Source organism: Bombina bombina, chromosome 4 (assembly GCF_027579735.1).
Source record: "Bombina bombina isolate aBomBom1 chromosome 4, aBomBom1.pri, whole genome shotgun sequence".
Classification (NCBI taxonomy): Eukaryota; Metazoa; Chordata; class Amphibia; order Anura; family Bombinatoridae; genus Bombina; species Bombina bombina.
In genome coordinates, this window is record NC_069502.1 from 1148417110 (window position 1) to 1148436001 (window position 18892).

The 18892-nt window shown below is 38.6% G+C and overlaps 1 long non-coding RNA gene across 1 annotated transcript in view; it reads right to left on the bottom strand.

The window, feature by feature from the left end:
• Positions 1 to 8085, bottom strand: part of LOC128655802 (uncharacterized) — a 53044-nt gene extending 44959 nt beyond the window's left edge. The window contains exon 1 of the long non-coding RNA XR_008401909.1: positions 7906 to 8085. This is a non-coding gene — a long non-coding RNA (uncharacterized LOC128655802). The remainder of the gene's footprint in view (positions 1 to 7905) is intronic.
• Positions 8086 to 18892: the final 10807 nt, after the last annotated feature.

Here is an 18892-nt window from a genome sequence, read left to right on the forward strand (position 1 = left end):
GCCAGCGCACAACTGGCCTATTGCTATGTTTGGACAGTTAGGATTTACTTCTTTCTGTACTATTAATAAATTATTTTTTGTTCTCAGTGATTGTACTGGTCAGAGATTCATTCCATTTGTTTAATTTAGCTACACTTTTGAGCTATTTTTTATTAAAAAAAAAGAGTGCTTGATTCCCTATCTATACAGGGCCTTAAGAAATGTTTGATGGTCCTTGTTCTCCTCTTGTAGTTTGTTGAAGAATATATATATGTGTGTGTGTGTGTGTGTGTGTGAAAATAAATAGGACATCAATAATAGAAAATTAGCGCACAATAACAAACGCTATAAAAATGTGGTTTTCCTAGATCTTTTCTCTGTGTGTACCAAAGTGGTGATTCGAGTTAGCTATTTTTTCAGCTCAGCCCCTCGGTTGGTGTAACTTTCAAATCCGGAAAACCGGGATCTTTGTGTCCTCAGGAGTACGGATAATGGGAGCGTTATCCAAATTCTGTGTTCAGTGCAAAAACCTTCCGTCGCTTCTTCCAGACCCTCGTAACATGAGGCGCTTTCCAAGTGTGAGATCACAGAAACAAATTCAGCAGCAATGAAGAGGAGAGACAGAGATAGAACATGATATAATCAGAGAACCTGTTGACAAAATCTCTGAATCCCACCACTGCACACACTGACATCCACACACATACCACATGCACATAGACACATATACCACATGCAAACATAGGGGTACTGGAACCATCAAATAATCTACAACTGTAAGTGACAATGTAAATAAAAAAGATACAGATCTGCACTCTCCTTTAAACTAAATGTAGGTTAAAGGGAAAAAGTGTATTAAGCATGTGATGAATCCGACTACCTCCAATCATTGCGTGCCCCACGAGCTGGACGCAAATGGGGTACGCAATGATTGTAGGAAATCAAATTTGTCATCCATATGCTAAAGAAAGCAGGAGAAATGCGGGTGGAGGATTGGCGTTATGTTTACCATAACGCAAAGGTAAGTATTTTTAAAAATAAGCGTCTTTGTAAGCTTAATGAATTAAAGTGCCCGTGCTTTAAAGATTATTTTTTGATCCTGTGCCTACTGGCCCTCTCGCCGGGATTCGGTATCCAGACAGCTGAACCTACCTGTGGATTGGTTTGTTGATGTATAGTATTACGCTCATAGAGCGTATGGTCACGGAGCACTATGGTGACGTCTTCAGCTTAAGGAAGTGGACTGACTGGTGCAGCTAATCAGTGGATGGTAATCGTAAGTATCATTTGCATACTCCCTTGTTCACTGTATGGGCCGCATCACTCAAATGGCAAGTTTGGGCTCTTTAGGGTTAACTTGATACGCTAGCTGACACACCGAACATTGGAGCTATACATCACATCCACACGAGTCATGACAGAGGTTGCTGTATGCTTCTGGGACACTGTTACACAGATTACAGTTTTATGGATATAACGCATACCCCAGGCTAGGGAATATTCCATACTAACACTGCTCTGTTACGTATATCTAAACAGATGAAGTGTGAGGTTCAGGAGGAGAGGAGTGTTGTAAATTCAGGGCATTAAATGAGACACTGTAGCAGCTGGGGATTGAATTTTGTTATAATTTTGTTGCAACTTTAATCAAAATCACATGTTCTGTTTTACTACAAGTGGATTACAAAAGCTCCCTTTACCACTGTGCTTCCTGTTGATGAACTGCGCTCAGTTTGGAGATGACCCCTTTTTTTCTTTCCCATAGGGACGCCTAAGGAAAATGTATGCGTTTGTTTGGAGTGTGTATGTGCTGTATGCAGGTCTGAATGGGGATGGGCTGGGTCCCTTTCACCTTTATTCACCGTTTGGAATTTTGATATCATTAAATGTTATTCAATTTAATCTTTTTGGTGTGCTGAGTATTTGTTATGTGATGAGTTTTGGGTATGTAGGTGATACCTTACTCGTGCACCCCTGATATAGAAGAATTTATCTATTTAATACATATAAGTAGTGCTGTTACATAGTTTTATTTTTGTGTGTATATATGTGTAATGCGCTCACCGTAGATCCGGTGCGAGATCAGGGAGCCGACACAATGGAGCGTGGGCGGGGACACACCCCCTTGGATCGATCCTGCGATTGGCTGCTACTCCGGGCGAAACTGCCAGGCACGCCCCAAACAGGATACACACTTACACAAAGTGGAGATATAGCGCACGAATCCTAGGATAGACCTAGCACCCTCTGAGGGGGTGAAAGTAATGAACTCCAGGCAACCTTTGTAATAAAAACGGTTCCAAATTTTATTCTTTATAACGGATGCCAGTGAACTAGTGCGCATGGGCACGAAACGCGTCTGTGTGGAGATCAGCTCTAACACCCGATTGTCTCTGCTGGCTCTCTTTTGCTGGGATGTGATATTTGGCATCCGTTTTAAAGAATAACATTTGGAACCGTTTTTATTACAAGCGTTGCCTGGAGTTCATTATATATATATATATATATATATATATATATATATATATATATATATATATATATATATATATATATATATATATATATATATATATATGTGTATTTTATTGTCCCTTTAAGCAGCAGCAATTCAGGTTATGGGACAAAGCCCTAACTTGAATTAGCTAGGGACACATGTATATGGTTTTCCTCTTAAAGGGATTATTAATTAAAGGGATGTGAAAAATCAAAATGTTTATGATTTAGTTGTGAAAAATAAAAATGTTTATGATTTAGTTACAGCATGTGATTTAAACCCCTAATTCCATGGGGCAAGTGTTTAACATTGGAACAAAGTTCCTATGTAAACACTTGCTACAAAAATGAAATGACACGACAGTCGATGTGATCATGTGATTTCAAGGCTGAGATCAGATCAAGGCGGACTGCCTAAGCTGTTAGGCAAGAACCCCAGTCCAGTTTTCCATTCACTAAAAGGAGGAGGGCGCAAGACCCCATACAAGGTAGGATGTTCCATAGCGCCCTAACGGAGCTAAAGCCCAGCGCTGTTAGGATGGCACGGAACGTAGTAAGGGCATAAAGCAGTTAAGGTACTTTTTAATCTACTTCTATTACGAAAGTTATGTTGTTCTCTTGGTATCCTTTGTTAAAAAGCATACCTATGTAGCCTCACAAGCAGCAATGCCCTACTGGGAGCTAGCTGGTGAATGGTGGTTACACATATATGCCTCTTGTCATTGACTCACAGGTGTGTTCAGCTAGCTCCCAGTAGTACATTGCTAGTCCGGAGACGACTTTAACTCTCTGTTTAACCCATGGACAGACAACCACACAGTTATAAGCAACAGTGCAATAATAAAATGATTTAACATATTACAACATTTTAATGTAAAATGATAAATTATATATATAAAAAAAAAACCTCTGCAATATACTTTCATTATTTATTTTGTCCCATTTTCTTGTAATTTCATTCTGAAATTGTGAGCTTTTCAGTTCCTGTTAGAAAAAGAAGCGCAGCCACTGGCTGCACACTCTAATTACCTATTTATAACTGTCGCTCATTGGCCACAGCAGAGAAGGTAACCTAAGTTACAACATGGCAGCTCCCATTGTTTTATAGACACTAAAACTTTACACTTGTTTTGTCAATATTTAATCAGCTAATGAAACTTTAAAAAAATATACATCTACATGTTATTTTCAGACTAATTTTTTTTTTTTTTTTAATGCATCATTCTAGCTAGCATTTATTTAGTGTTTCTTTAAAGTATTTTTTTCTCTGTTGGTCTTAAAAGTAAGCTGTTTAAACAAACTATACTTTCAAAATAAAAAAGCTTTACATTATCTCTTTTAACCAAAACATCTATATATATATATATATATATATATATATATATATATATATATATATATATATACAGTGCTTGACAAATCTGTTTACAAATTAGGAGCCAGTAAGAATATTTGGGAGCCAGACAGTTGGATTTGTATATAGATATATGGAGAATAACCCAAACAGTTAGGAGCCAGGGGTAAAATGATAGGAGCCAGTGGCTCCCAGGCTATATATATATATATATATATATATATATATATATATATATATATATATATATATATATATATATATATATATATATATATATATATATATATATATATATATATATATACACACACTGGAAGTTCAACATGGCACCTCATGGCAAAGAACTCTCTAAGGATCTGAAAAAAAGAATTGTTGGTCTGCATAAAGATGGCCTAGGCTATAAGAAGATTGCCAAGACCCTGAAACTGAGCTGCAGCACGGTGGGCAAGACCATACAGCGGTTTCACAGGACAGGTTCCACTCAGAACAGGCCTCGCCATGGTCGACCAAAGAAGTTGAGTGCACGTGCTCAGCATCATATCCAGAGGTTGTCTTTGGGAAATAGAGGTATGAGTGCTGCCAGCATTGCTGTAGAGGTTGAAGGGGTGGGGGGCCAGCCTGTCAGTGCTCAGACCATACGCCGCACACTGCATCAAATTGGTGTGCATGGCTGTCGTCCAAGAAGGAAGCCTCTTCTAAAGATGATGCACAAGAAAGCCTGCAAACAGTTTGCTGAAGACAAGCAGACTAAGGACATGGATTACTGAAACCATGTCCTGTGGTCCGATGAGACTAAGATAAATTTATTTGGTTCAGATGGTGTCAAGCGTGTGTGGCGGCAACCAGGTGAGGAGTACAAAGACAAGTGTGTCTTGCCTACAGTCAAGCATGGTGGTGGGAGTGTCATGGTCTGGGCCTGCATGAGTGCTGCCGGCACTGGGGTGCTACAGTCCTTTTAGCGAACCATGAATACCAACATGTACTTTGACATACTGAAGCAGAGCATGATCCCCCCCTTTCAGAGACTGGGCCACAGGGCAGTATTCCAACATGATAACGACCACAAACACACCTCCAAGATGACCACTGCCTTGGTGATGGACTGGCCAAGCATGTCTCCAGACCTAAACCCTATTGAGCATCCTCACACGGAAGGTGGGGGAGCGCAAGGTCTATTACATCCACCTGCTCCGTGATGTCGTCATAGAGGAGTGGAAGAGGACTCCAGTGGCAACCTGTGAAGCTCTGGTAACTCCATGCCCAAAAGGATTAAGGCAGTGCTGGAAAATAGTGGTGGCCACACAAAAAATTGACACTTTTGGCCCAATTAGGACATTTCCACTTAGGGGTGTACTCATTTTTGTTGCCAACGGTTTAGACATTAATGGATGTGTGTTGAGTTATTTTGAGTGGACAACAAATTTACACTGTTATACAGGCTGTACACTCACTACTTTACAGTCTAGCAAAAGTGTCATTTCTTCAGTGTTGTCACATGAAAAGATATAATAAAATATTTACAAAAATGTGAGGGGTGTACTCACTTTTGTGAGATACTGTAGGTTTAACTTTAAACACTGCTTTTCCATGCACATATTGCATGTGATTAAAAAAATAGCTGTTGAAACTCCAAGAACGTACTGAAGTGATGATACCTATACTATTGTAAATTCTCTCTGGCTACAGTTTTACTGACTAATCTACCCAGAAGCTGACGTACCTCTAACCTTACAAATTTAACAAACAGGGAAATGTCAGATGCAGAACAAACTGAATTCATCTCATTATTGTTAAAAGAAATAGCCTCTTCCTTAATGCTCTTGTTACAAGTTCCCAAACATTCACTGACGCAGAAAAAGCAACAACAGTATGTTAGGGGGTAAACCTTTTGACTTTTTTAAGATAATAGACGGTCTGGGATACTGATCACAGCTACAAAATGCATGTTTCATTGGCAGGTATAATTAACAGGTACATGAAAGTCAAACCTGAACTTTCATGTCTCAAAAAGAGCACAACATTTTAAGAGACTTTACATTTTTCTTCTATCATCAAACTATTGGCCTAAGGGTTTCCCTATTACGTAGGTGTAAACTGTGATTTCCAACTCTATCTATGAATCACAGTTTATAATTGAAAGTAGGGAATCATTTGTGTTGCAGAAATTTTAATTATATTAAAATGATATTAAGTACAGTATATTGAACTATTATGATTATAGATATATGGGCATGTAATAGTTAATGTAATAGACTCTGTGCATGTGTATTAGTGTGTGATTTGCTGCCTCCCACTCACTACGTCACTGGACTTCAAAATCCGAACAGCAATGGGCCGAGGATATACAGCAATACAGTGATAATAAAAATGATATTTTTAACAATTAGAGGGACATAAAACCCAAACATTTTCCTTCATTAATTTTAAACAACTTTCCAATTTAATTCTATCTAATTTTCTTCGTTCTCGTGTTATCCTTTGTAGAAAAGCATTACCTAGGTAGGCTCAGGAGCTGAAAGCTAGCTGCTGATTGGTGGTTGCACATATATGCCTCTTGTCATTGGTTTACCAATGTGTCCAGATAGCCCCTCCACTTCAACAAAGGATACAATGGAATGAAGCAAAATTGATAATAGCAGTCAAAAGGAAAGTTGAGCAAAAATTGTATGTTCTACTTAAATCATTAAAGAAAAACTTTGTTATAAAACAAAGTATAGTGGTTTTATGTGTATTCTATGTATATTCAAATAATACATTCCTGATAGCTATAAATTTACTTTAAAGGGACAGTAAACACCTTGCAAATAGTCTATATTTATTTAACACATAACTGTACTATAGTTCTGAAGGTACTGTGTATACAAAAGTATTAAAATTATATATAAAAAATACTTTATATATGAGGAAGGGGCATTGTGCTGTCCCAATTAAATAAAGAAACATAATTTTGTGGAAGACCAGAAATTATATGATATTGCAATTAAAAAGCACCCTGGCAGTTGTTATTAGTTGCTGAGAGTGCACATGCAATTGGATTATATATATATATATATATATATATATATATATATATATATATATATATATATATATATATATATATATATATATATAATTTCGTTTTTTTCCTATATATATCAGAGTTCTAAAATTGCAATTCTCCATTCTTAAAGCAAACCAAAAGATGTTAAATTCTGCAATTGGTTTGTGATTTGGTACTGTGTATACAAAAGTATTAAACATTATACAGTATAAAAAAATACTTTATATATGAGGAAGGGGCATTGTGCCGTCCCAATTAAATAAAGAAAAATAATTTTGTGGAAGACCAGAAATTATATATTGCAATTAAAAAGCACCCTGGCAGTTGCTATTAGTTGCTGAGAGTGCACATGCAATTGGATTATATATATATTACAAAAAATGACCAGAAATTATTTAGTTTTTTTCCTATATATATAAGAGTTCTAAAATTGCAATTCTCCATTCTTAAAGCAAACCAAAAGATGTTAAATTCTGCAATAGGTTTGTGATTTGGATATTTGAATAATTATTAATAACATAATGTTATGATATTGCTGAGCACTACAGTACACTGCTGCCACCCGACTGACAAAATATTCCACGAATTAAACTGATGTTTTTCTCTCTGGATTAGTAACTGATTTCCCCAGGTTAGTAAATCATAGCTACATGGCTGAGTTTACACGAGAGAAGTTTTATAGGAAACTTTTTGGGAAATAAATTCTAGTTCCTCAGACCTGAATAGCTACACAGATAACTATGGCAGCTACACGTTGAAGCCACCAATGTTAGAATTTGTAGCAAGAAAATAATTAGGTTGTTGAATGTTAATGTCTTCAACTTGCATTCAGTCCCACACACTTTATGTAAACCTGATCTGACACCATTTTACTGTCAATAAAGAAGTATACTGACTGAATTATAAACAACATTGTTTTAAGCTATGAGAAACTTCCCACGGCAGCGTCAGGCAGACGGGAAGCGTTGATAGAACATACTGTATGTTACATGGGGTTTTTTAGTCACCTTTATTGCCATCAAGCACGTACCTTTTTGTAACCAGAGCGCAGGGATCCATGGTGCCTGTTTGCAGATGAGGCAGTGGCACACTACTGGCAATACTGCTGTGCCACACTACTGGGCATGCTGCTTGTGCCCAGCGCTTGCCGTACGCTCCCTCCGCCTGTTTGCATTCTCCCAGCTGTTTTTGAGTAAACTAAACTCAGTGAGGCGGCTGGACTGGAGCTCTTGGGGAGATTTTTCTGTGAGAGATTTAGGTCGCCTCCTCAGACTCCTCCTCCCTCCCCCTCACTGCCAGGGAAAGGCGAGATCTGTTTCAGAGGTGGCTGCGAGAAGCTACTTTTTTGGTGTCAGTTTACATTAAAATGTACAAACTTATGTAGTACTTACAGGTACTGGTAGAGGCAGTGCTGGTTCTATGGGGTGCTGAGGGGTACTATGCACCTCCAAACCCAACATCCAGCTATTATGTGTGCTGCTGACACCTTTGTTAGACCCCAAGTAAACCACCATTGGATTAAGGCCCTGCTGCTAATGCTCTGGTACTGGGGCCCCACTCATTAGCTCTGTTGTGTGTTGCACAGAAAAACGCACTCTTCTGCTTCCTATTATAACACTCCTCTGGGAATAAACTGGAAATATTTCTAACCCAGGGATTTTAAATAGCAGAACTACAGATACACAGAGAACAAATGAATTAATTGTTTTCTCTAGAGAAAAAGTGAAATTTACAAACTCAAAAAAAGGCAACTAATTATATAAACATACATTCCTTAAAGGGATACTAAACCCAATTTTTTTCTTTAAAGTGAAGGTAAACTTTGGTGAATGAAAGCCCATTTTTTAAAAATACTATTAAAAACAGGGGCTCTTTCATTTATCAAAGTTTACAAAGCAGCCGTTGTCAAGGTATCTGTGAAGATTATTAAATAAAATATGTATATATATTATTTAATATATATATGGCTGTTAACACCAAATGATTCATTTATTTGTAAGACATGAAATGCTTGACTGACCACAATGCAATCCTCCCCCACTCAATATGCAAAATTACAATGCATCCAGGTGAGAACAAAGAAAAGACATTTGGTCTAGTTAAGTTCAAGCAGTCATTTCAAAGAAAGACAAATTACTTCAAAAAGATGGTCATCTGTATAGTTGTGTATTGCAAATCTTAGATCAGACAGTTACTTTAAAGTAATTATTAACATGATGGAGCCTCAGAAGTGTATGCCTATATATGGGCTTCCTGCCCAAGATGGATAATGAACTCACAGGCCCCCTGTGAGTTATAGACGGTCCGTCTGTGGGAATGGTTGAATATTCAAACATGCTCAAAGAATTGTAATTTACCATCTACATGATAAATTATTCCTGCTGAGATCTAAATACACATGGGATGTTTGAACTCAGGTTACCAACTGACATGAGAAATTAGATCTCAAATATAGAAATTGTGCCTAATCTTCATGTAAGTGTAAGATACTCAAATTAATATATATATATATATATATATATCCTATTATATAAAAGGCCAAGTGTGTTTGTCCGAAGTTGTCATGCGCAGTAGAAACGGTGCAAGGACAAACACACTTGGCCTTCAAGAAGACTGACCTGGCTGGCATCTGGGACGACCATGTGTGATTGGGTGGGGCTGGCGTGATGTGGGCGGGGCCGACCGTTGTGTGGGCGGGGCTAGGCACGACATGGGCGGAGAGAGAAAGAGCTCATAAAAAAGGGGGGATAGAGGGAGCAAAAGAGAGCAAAGATATAGGGGGGAGGGAGAGCAAAATAAAGGGGAGAAAACAAAAGAGGGGAGATAGAGAGAGCAAAAGAGAGGGTGGAGAAAGGGGAGAGAGAGCAAAAGAGAGGGGAGAGAGAGCAAAAGAGTGGGGAGAGAGAGCAAAAGAGGGGAGAGAAAGAGAGCGCAAAAGAGGGGGGAGAGAGGGAGGAGAGAGAGAGCAAAAGAGATGGGAGAGAGAGCACAAAAGAGAGGAGGGAAAGAGAGGGGAGAGACAGAGAGAGAGAGCAAAAGAGAGGGTGAGAGAGAGCATAAGAGGGGGGAGAGAAAGCAAAAGAGAGGGGGAGAGAGACAGCAAAGGATAGGGGGAAAGAGAGCAAAATAAAGGTGAGAGAGAGCAAAAGAGGGGGTAGAGAGAGAGAAAAAGAGAGGGGGGAGAGAGAGAGAGCAAAAGAGGGGGGATAGAGAGAGCAAAATAGGGGGGATAGAGAGAGCAAAAGACCGGGAGAGAGACAGCAAAAGAGAGGGGGAGAGCAAAAGAAAGGGAGAGTTTAGGACTAGTATATATATATATATTCAGACAACATATTAAATATCCCCCCATGGTAGTCATTGCCTGAGGCCATGCGGTAATTGCCGGATTAGTCATTGCTGACGTGTGAATAGGGGATCTCTAGGTGGGGGAAGCTGCTCTGGCTGTGAGCTCAGTTTTTGCTATTTATGTACTTAAAGAACCTTTTAGGGTTAGACTTAGAATCATTTGCAATTAATTTTTAATTTTGGCTAATTTGCTTTTTTGCATGCTTTGGTACATTCCTTATAAATATGGAATGCTGAGTCTGTACTATTTTCTTTGAATAATTTAAATGCCTTACGTTTTTTCCTAATTTCTCTTAACACATTTTTATTTAGCCACATTGGCTTGGATTTTTTATTTTTATAACCATATGGTGGTATTTGTTGACATGTATATTTATTTAACAACGTTTTAAATGTTATCAATTTATCCTCTGTATTTTTATTAGAGAATACTTTGTCCCAATTAATGTTATTTAATGATTTCCTTAAATCGTTGAATTTTGTTTTCTTAAAATTAAAAGTCTCAGTTAAACCTTTAAGACATTGCTTATGAAAAGAGATTTCAAATGTGACCATGTTAAGATGACTGCTACCCAAATGTTCTTTGACTTCTATGTTTGATATTATATCTGTATTGTTTGATAGCACTAAATCCAATATAGCTTTACTCCTAGTTGGCTCCTCTATTAATTGTGACAAGAAGTTATCCCTGAGAACATTTAAAAATCCATCCCCCTTAACTGAATTACTAGTTTCATTGTCCCAGTTTATATCAGGGTAGTTAAAATCTCCCATGATTACAGCACTGTTATTAGCAGCCTTACCTATTTGCATTAGTAGTTGAGTTTCCTCCAGGTCACTAATGTTGGGGGGCTTGTAGCATGTTCCTAGTAATTTTTTTTTAGGATTTTTCCCCCCACTCTTTATTTCCAACAAATAACCATTTTTTAACTTCATATAATGAAACATGTAATTTAAAATTAAAGGGACATAATAATCATATGCTAAATCCCTCGGAAAGTGATGTTGCATAACTGTAGAAAGCTGACATGAAATTATCACCTGAACATCAATATCTAAAAAAGGGAAGATATTTTACCTCAAAATTTCTTCAGGACACCAGAATAATTGATCTGTCAAAAGTTATACTTCAGATGTTGTCCATCTGCAAGTTAAAAAAAACAAAAAAAACAATAGCCAAACAGCATCAGCAGTGCTGAGTTCATGTTTTGCTTTACTGTGATCTCATGAGATTTCACTGAAATCTCGTAAGATTTCATTGCAAACTTCCTTAAAGTGAAGGTTAAGTTCGAGCCTTCTTATTTCAGTATTATATTTGTAGGGATATTAAAGATAGAGTTGCTATTTTTTTTTTTAATTATTCGTTATTTATATAATTTTCTACTTTGTTTTTTCCTTATCGTTCCCTTTGAATCTCCTCCCATTAGTTATTTCCTGTTTTCTGATATAGTGACGTATAGAGCGGTCCCACCCGCTCTATATGTGTCTACTAGACTCGTGCACAGAGAATATTCAAAACTGCGCATGTGCATCATTCACTGACTCTCATCAATGCGCATGCGGACTTGTATAATGTTGCAGCTTGTAGTTGAAATGCTGTTACGTAACACTGCATAAAAAAGAACATTTGTAATGCGCATGCTCGAAACGAGGCCGCGCTTGCCTTGCCACTGTGAACAAAAACAACTGACGCATGCGCATACTGTCCCAGAAAATGCTTTTGTCAATTGACGGCCGCCTAACGGCCAAGAAGTCAATTGGCTGTCTAAACAACGTGATCATCATTTAGAAAAAAAAACAAAAACAGGTTGATTTACATATAGCGAATATAGGGATAGGGATATATCAAAGGAACAAAGTAAAATTATAAGTATTGATGAATGAAACTGCCATTTATTTATATTGATATACAGGGAGTGCAGAATTATTAGGCAAAGGAGTATTTTGACCACATCATCCTCTTTATGCATGTTGTCTTACTCCAAGCTGTATAGGCTCGAAAGCCTACTACCAATTAAGCATATTAGGTGATGTGCATCTCTGTAATAAGAAGGGGTGTGGTCTAATGACATCAACACCCTATATCAGGTGTGCATAATTATTAGGCAACTTCCTTTCCTTAGGCAAAATGGGTCAAAAGAAGGACTTGACAGGCTCAGAAAAGTAAAAAATAGTGAGATATCTTGCAGAGGGATGCAGCACTCTTAAAATTGCAAAGCTTCTGAAGCGTGATCATTGAACAATCAAGCGTTTCATTCAAAATAGTCAACAGGATCGCAAGAAGCGTGTGGAAAAACCAAGGCGCAAAATAACTGCCCATGAACTGAGAAAAGTCAAGCGTGCAGCTGCCAAGATGCCACTTGCCACCAGTTTGGCCATATTTCAGAGCTGCAACATCACTGGAGTGCCCAAAAGCACAAGGTGTGCAATACTCAGAGACATGGCCAAGGTAAGAAAGGCTGAAAGACGACCACCACTGAACAAGACACACAAGCTGAAACGTCAAGACTGGGCCAAGAAATATCTCAAGACTGATTTTTCTAAGGTTTTATGGACTGATGAAATGAGAGTGAGTCTTGATGGGCCAGATGGATGGACCCGTGGCTGGATTGGTAAAGGGCAGAGAGCTCCAGTCCGACTCAGACGCCAGCAAGGTGGAGGTGGAGTACTGGTCTGGGCTGGTATCATCAAAGATGAGCTTGTGGGGCCTTTTCGGGTTGAGGATGGAGTCAAGTTCAACTCCCAGTCCTACTGCCAGTTTCTGGAAGACACCTTCTTCAAGCAGTGGTACAGGAAGAAGTCTGCATCCTTCAAGAAAAACATGATTTTCATGCAGGACAATGCTCCATCACACGCGTCCAAGTACTCCACAACGTGGCTGGCAAGAAAGGGTATAAAAGAAGAAAATCTAATGACATGGCCTCCTTGTTCACCTGATCTGAACCCCATTGAGAACCTGTGGTCCATCATCAAATGTGAGATTTACAAGGAGGGAAAACAGTACACCTGTCTGAACAGTGTCTGGGAGGCTGTGGTTGCTGCTGCACGCAATGTTGATGGTGAACAGATCAAAACACTGACAGAATCCATGGATGGCAGGCTTTTGAGTGTCCTTGCAAAGAAAGGTGGCTATATTGGTCACTGATTTGTTTTTGTTTTGTTTTTGAATGTCAGAAATGTATATTTGTGAATGTTGAGATGTTATATTGGTTTCACTGGTAAAAATAAATAATTGAAATGGGTATATATTTGTTGTTTTTTGTTAAGTTGCCTAATAATTATGCACAGTAATAGTCACCTGCACACACAGATATCCCCCTAAAATAGCTATAACTAAAAACAAAATAAAAACTACTTCCAAAACTATTCAGCTTTGATATTAATGAGTTTTTTTGGGTTCATTGAGAACATGGTTGTTGTTCAATAATAAAATTAAGCCTCAAAAATACAACTTGCCTAATAATTCTGCACTCCCTGTATATAGTATTTCATTAGAAACTATCTAAGTTTACCTTCACTTTAAACTGAATAGGAAAATAACATGACTGTGCCTGTACATGCCAGATGCACACTCCCTTAGGAAATTTTGAGGTAAAATATCTTCTTTTTTTAGATAGAGATATTCAGGTGATATTTTCTAGTCATATTTTGTCAGCTACGCTGCATCACATTTTAAAGTTCTTCAACATTTGGGTATCATTTCCTTTTAAAGGGATGTTGAACACCACAAGACTGTTACTTTAGTGACTTATTTAACAGTTGCAAACTGATCTCAGCAGAGGAGATAACAGCTTTTAAACCTAGGGTAACTTAGGTTACAACATGGTGGCACACATTCTTTTTGAGACTAAAACATTTTCCTTAAAAAAAAATTATTTAAAAAAAAAAAAGCTTTCATACTTTTATAAACACATCTGCATATTATTCTTATGCTAATCTTTGATTTGAAAGCATTATTATGTCTATCGTGTATTTACTTTGACTATGCAATATCTTTAATGTCTTTACATTTCAAAACCCCACAATTTTGTAAGTGTGTGTAGACTTTTTATATCCAATGTATTTTGGATAATGCTCATACACAACACTTAACTTACAATTCGTAATACATGCATAATAAGTGCACTAATATCGCTCTCTGCGCTATCAATTACAAGAATAAGGTGAGTTAAGGAAGGCACCTACAGACAACAACCAGTTAAAGCCAATTAAGAAAATATATGTAGCCTCAAGAAGCAGGGTGCAACTCAAGTTCTGAGAATTAGAAAATCCTCAACTTTCAGAGCTAAATTACATGAACAGTGGGCAAAATAAATAATGAAAGGATATTGCACAGTTGTATCAACTAAACATTTTATATAAAAATCTCAAGGTATTTACTGTTTATTGCAGCCTCAGTAAGTAAGTTCCAATTTACTTCCATTATAAAATTGTGCACACCAGCTTTTTATACGCACACTTTCTCCTACTCAGCATGTGTTCGCAGTGTGTAAATAATTGTTTCTGTGATTGGCTAATGGCTGTCACATGATAAAGGGCCAGGGAAATTAAAGGCAAATTTGAAATTTGTCAGGAAAAACACTGCTGCTTAGTTATTGTTCAAAGTAATTGTTATTGCTTTGTCTTTTTTATGTATTTGCTTATTGTGCAAATCTCGTGTATTTAATGGTCATTTAACCTTTAATTGTTTCCAAATATAGGCTGCAGTCACCAAGTCAAAACATAAAAAAATATAATTTATATTTATCCATTTGTGTTTACAACTGCAGCAATCTCATACCTACCAACATTTTGCGTAGACTGTCCGGGATGGGGAAGCTGGTGGCTTAGTCATGGAGGTCCAGGGGAGTATTATCAGGGCAGAGTTAGGCTGGGAGTGAGAGGAGCTTGGTAGGAGATTCATGGAGGTGGGTGGAGAGTGGGCAGATAATGTATTACATTATTATATCCCTTTAAATTAAGAATATGAATTAGACACCATTTAAAGTCAGCATTTAATGTATTTTATTTGTCTTTTGGTTTATTTACTGTTTCAGCATAAGTGCACCACTCATGTCATGAAGGTTTTTAAAGAACACTGCATAGTCAATATAAATCTTTTTCCCCCTATGCATCAATCTAAAGTTTGTGTTGTGAGCCAGATAATCATGGGATACTTGTGTAACTTCACTGTAATATTCTAGTACCGTACTGGCACAATATCTACTTATAAGCACTTGCTGTCCAATGTAACATTTCTTAATGATCTAAATTTAGATTATAAGTACTCATCTGGCACTTATATACACCAATGTACACATATCAATATCAGTGTGTCACTCACTTCTGTTTTTTTCATTATGCAATATTTTTCTTAAGCAATATCAGTTTAGGACATAGATAACAAACAAGGGAAATCTCTTTAAGCAAACTAGGAATGTGTATTTTTAAAATGGACTTAAACACTTTGAGATTTCAACATGGAGGGTCAGATTACGAGTGTAGCGCAAAATTGCGCTTTCATGAGCGCAATATTTGCGATCCACTCATAATACCAGGGCACGCAATTGTGTGCTGGTATTTTAAGTGGACCACAATGCGAACGCGATTTTGTGTTCGCATTGCATGGAAGCTTTGCGCTCAATAAAGCGTGCTTCTATTGGCTCCAATGGGAGCCTCGTTCTCATGCCGTGAGACAAGGCATGAGAATTAGCACAGCAAAGGGGGTAAGTCGCATAGCAATGGGCAGCAAATTATAAATATATATGTCTATGAATATATACATATATATTTATTTGTTAATATTTGTATATACACATATAAACTCATAAATACAAAAAAAGGTGAATTTGATATATATCTTTTTTTTTTTTTTACATTTAACACAGAAAAAAATGTGAATCAGAATACATGTCTGCAAAAGGAGGTACCCTATGCCTACAATCTGTGAGATGGTCTGACCCCCTATTACTGTATATAGTGACACTGTTTAACCCACCAATACTGTATATAGTGAGTTAGTGACACAGTCTGTAATCTGCCGTTGAGATAGCTAGCCTGACCCTACCCACACCAGTACTTTATAGAGTCACCACAGTAGTCTGTGACATGGTCCAGCCCCCCCGTACTGTATATAGTGGTGCTGTATTGTGACACTGTTTACCCCCCGCCCTCCATGCTGTAGTAACAAGGTCTGTAATTTGCTGGTTCCACAAACATACACACACACACATATATGCATAAATACACACACAGTCACATACATACATACACACACACACACACAAACATACACACACACACATACATGCATAAATACACACACAGTCACATACATACATACACACAAACACACCAATGGGTAAAACAGAAACACTAATCCCTGTAGTCAGAGACACTAGTAAGGCATCATGTCACACTCACATGATATCATTGCAGGCAGTGGCAGGTCAACGTTTTTTTATTGGGAATTTTTTATTTTTTTTTAAGCTGGGCCCCCACACTCAGGGGCTCAGTCACAGTTGGAACCTCTGCACCCCCTGTGGTTTTGCCCCATATTTATATAAGCATATAAATATATATTTATTTATTATTATTATTATCGGTTATTTGTAGAGCGCCAACAGATTCCGCAGCGCTATAAACAAAGGCAGAGTACAACAAAACAATTATAGGAATCAAATGGGTAGAGGGCCCTGCCAAGAGTTGCACTGTTGTAGTCAGCTCTTAAGAAGGTGATCTACAAACAGCTGGACTCTTAGGCTTATATACTAAGGGGGTTCAGGGGATAGCAATGGAGGAGAGGAACTGGTATAAAGAAAGGTTAGCGTAGGTTGTATGCATCCCTGAACAGTAGAGTCTTTAGGGAGCACTTGAAGCTTTTAAAACTAGAAGAGAGTCTTGTGGAGCGAGGCAGAGAGTTCCACAAGATGGGAGCCAGTCTGGAGAAGTCCTGTAAACGGGAGTGTGATGAGGTGAAAAGAGAGGAGGAGAGTAGGAGGTCATGAGCAGAGTTAAGGGGACAGGAGGGAGAGTATCTGGAGACAAGGTCTGAGATATAGGGGGGCAGTGCAGTTGAGGGCTTTGTATGTCAGAGTGAGAATTTTGTGTTTGATCCTAGAAGCAAGAGGAAGCCAGTGAAGGGAATGGCAGAGAGGTGCAGCAGATGAAGAGCGACGTGTAAGGAAGATGAGTCTGGCAGAGGCAATCATTATGGATTATAAAGGAGCTAGGTGGCAGGTGGGGAGACCAGAGAGGACAGAGTTGCAGTAATCGAGGCGGGAAAGAATGAGAGAGTGGATTCAAATCTTAGTTGTGTCTTGTGTAAGGAAGTGTCTAATTTTAGAGATGTTTTTAAGGTGGAAGCGGCAGGCTTTAGCCAAAGACTGAATGTGAGGAGTGAAAGAAAGATCTGAGTCAAATGTGACCCCGAGACATCGGGCATACGGGGTAGGGGTAATGATGGAGTTGTCGATAGTTATAGAGAGATTGGGAGTGGAGAGTTTTGAAGAAGGGGGGAAAATAAGGAGCTCAGTTTTGGAGAGATTTAGCTTGAGGTAGTGAGAGGACATCCAGTTAGAGATTTGAGAAAGACAGTTAGTGACACGGGTTAGCAAGGAAGGAGATAGGTCTGGTGCAGAGAAGTAGATTTGGGTGTCGTCGGCATACAAATGATATTGGAAATCGTGGGACTTTATTAGGAACCTAGTGATGACATGTAGATTGAGAACAGAAGGAGACCGAGGACAGAGCCTTGCGGTTCTCCGACAGAAAGTGGTGACGAGGCCCCAGAGAAGGCTACACTAAAGGTATGGTTTGACAGGTAAGAAGAGAGCCACGAGAGGGCTGTGTCACACATGCCGAAGGATTGGAGGGGTTGGAGCAAAAGAGGGTGGTCAACAGTGTCAAAGGCTGCAGACAGATTAAGGAGGATAAGCAGAGAGAAGTGGCCTTTTGATTTTGCTGTAAGTAGGTCATTGGTAACCTTAACAATTGCTGTCTCTGTGGAGTGACAGGGACGAAAACCAGATTGCAGTGGGTCAAGGAGGGAGTTTATTGTAAGGAAATGGGATAGGCGTGCATAAACTAGTTTTTCGAGAAGCTATGAGGCAAGAGGGAGGAGGGAAATAGGGCGGTAGTTGGATGGGGAGGTAGGATCAAGGGAAGGTTTTTTGAGGATAGGTGTGACCAGTGCATGTTTCAGCGATGAGGGAAATATACCGGTGCTGAGGGAGAGGTTGAAAGTGTGTGTGAGTATAGGGGTAAGGGTAGCAGAGAGGGAGGGGAGTAGCTGTGAGGGGATAGGGTCAAGGGGACAGGTAGTGAGGTGAGAGCGCAGTATAAGTGCCGAAACTTCTTCCTCAGTAACAGGGGAGAATGAGCTAAGTTTAAGGTTATGTGGGTTGTGGTTGAATGAGAGCATTTGAGGGGGAATTATGTTGAGAGCTGATTTAATTTCTGATGGAGTCGATTTTGTTATTGAAGTGGCTGGCAAAGTCTTGAGCTGACAGAGAAGTTGTATTAGGAGGTGGGGAGGGCGGAGAAGGGTATTGAAAGTGGAGAACAAAGGTTTTGGGTTTGAAGAAAGATTAGAGATAAGAGTAGAGAAGTAGTGTTGCTTATGGAGATTAAGGGCAGAATAGTAGGAGTTCAAGATAAATTTTTAATGTTGAAAATCAGCTGAACTCTTGGAT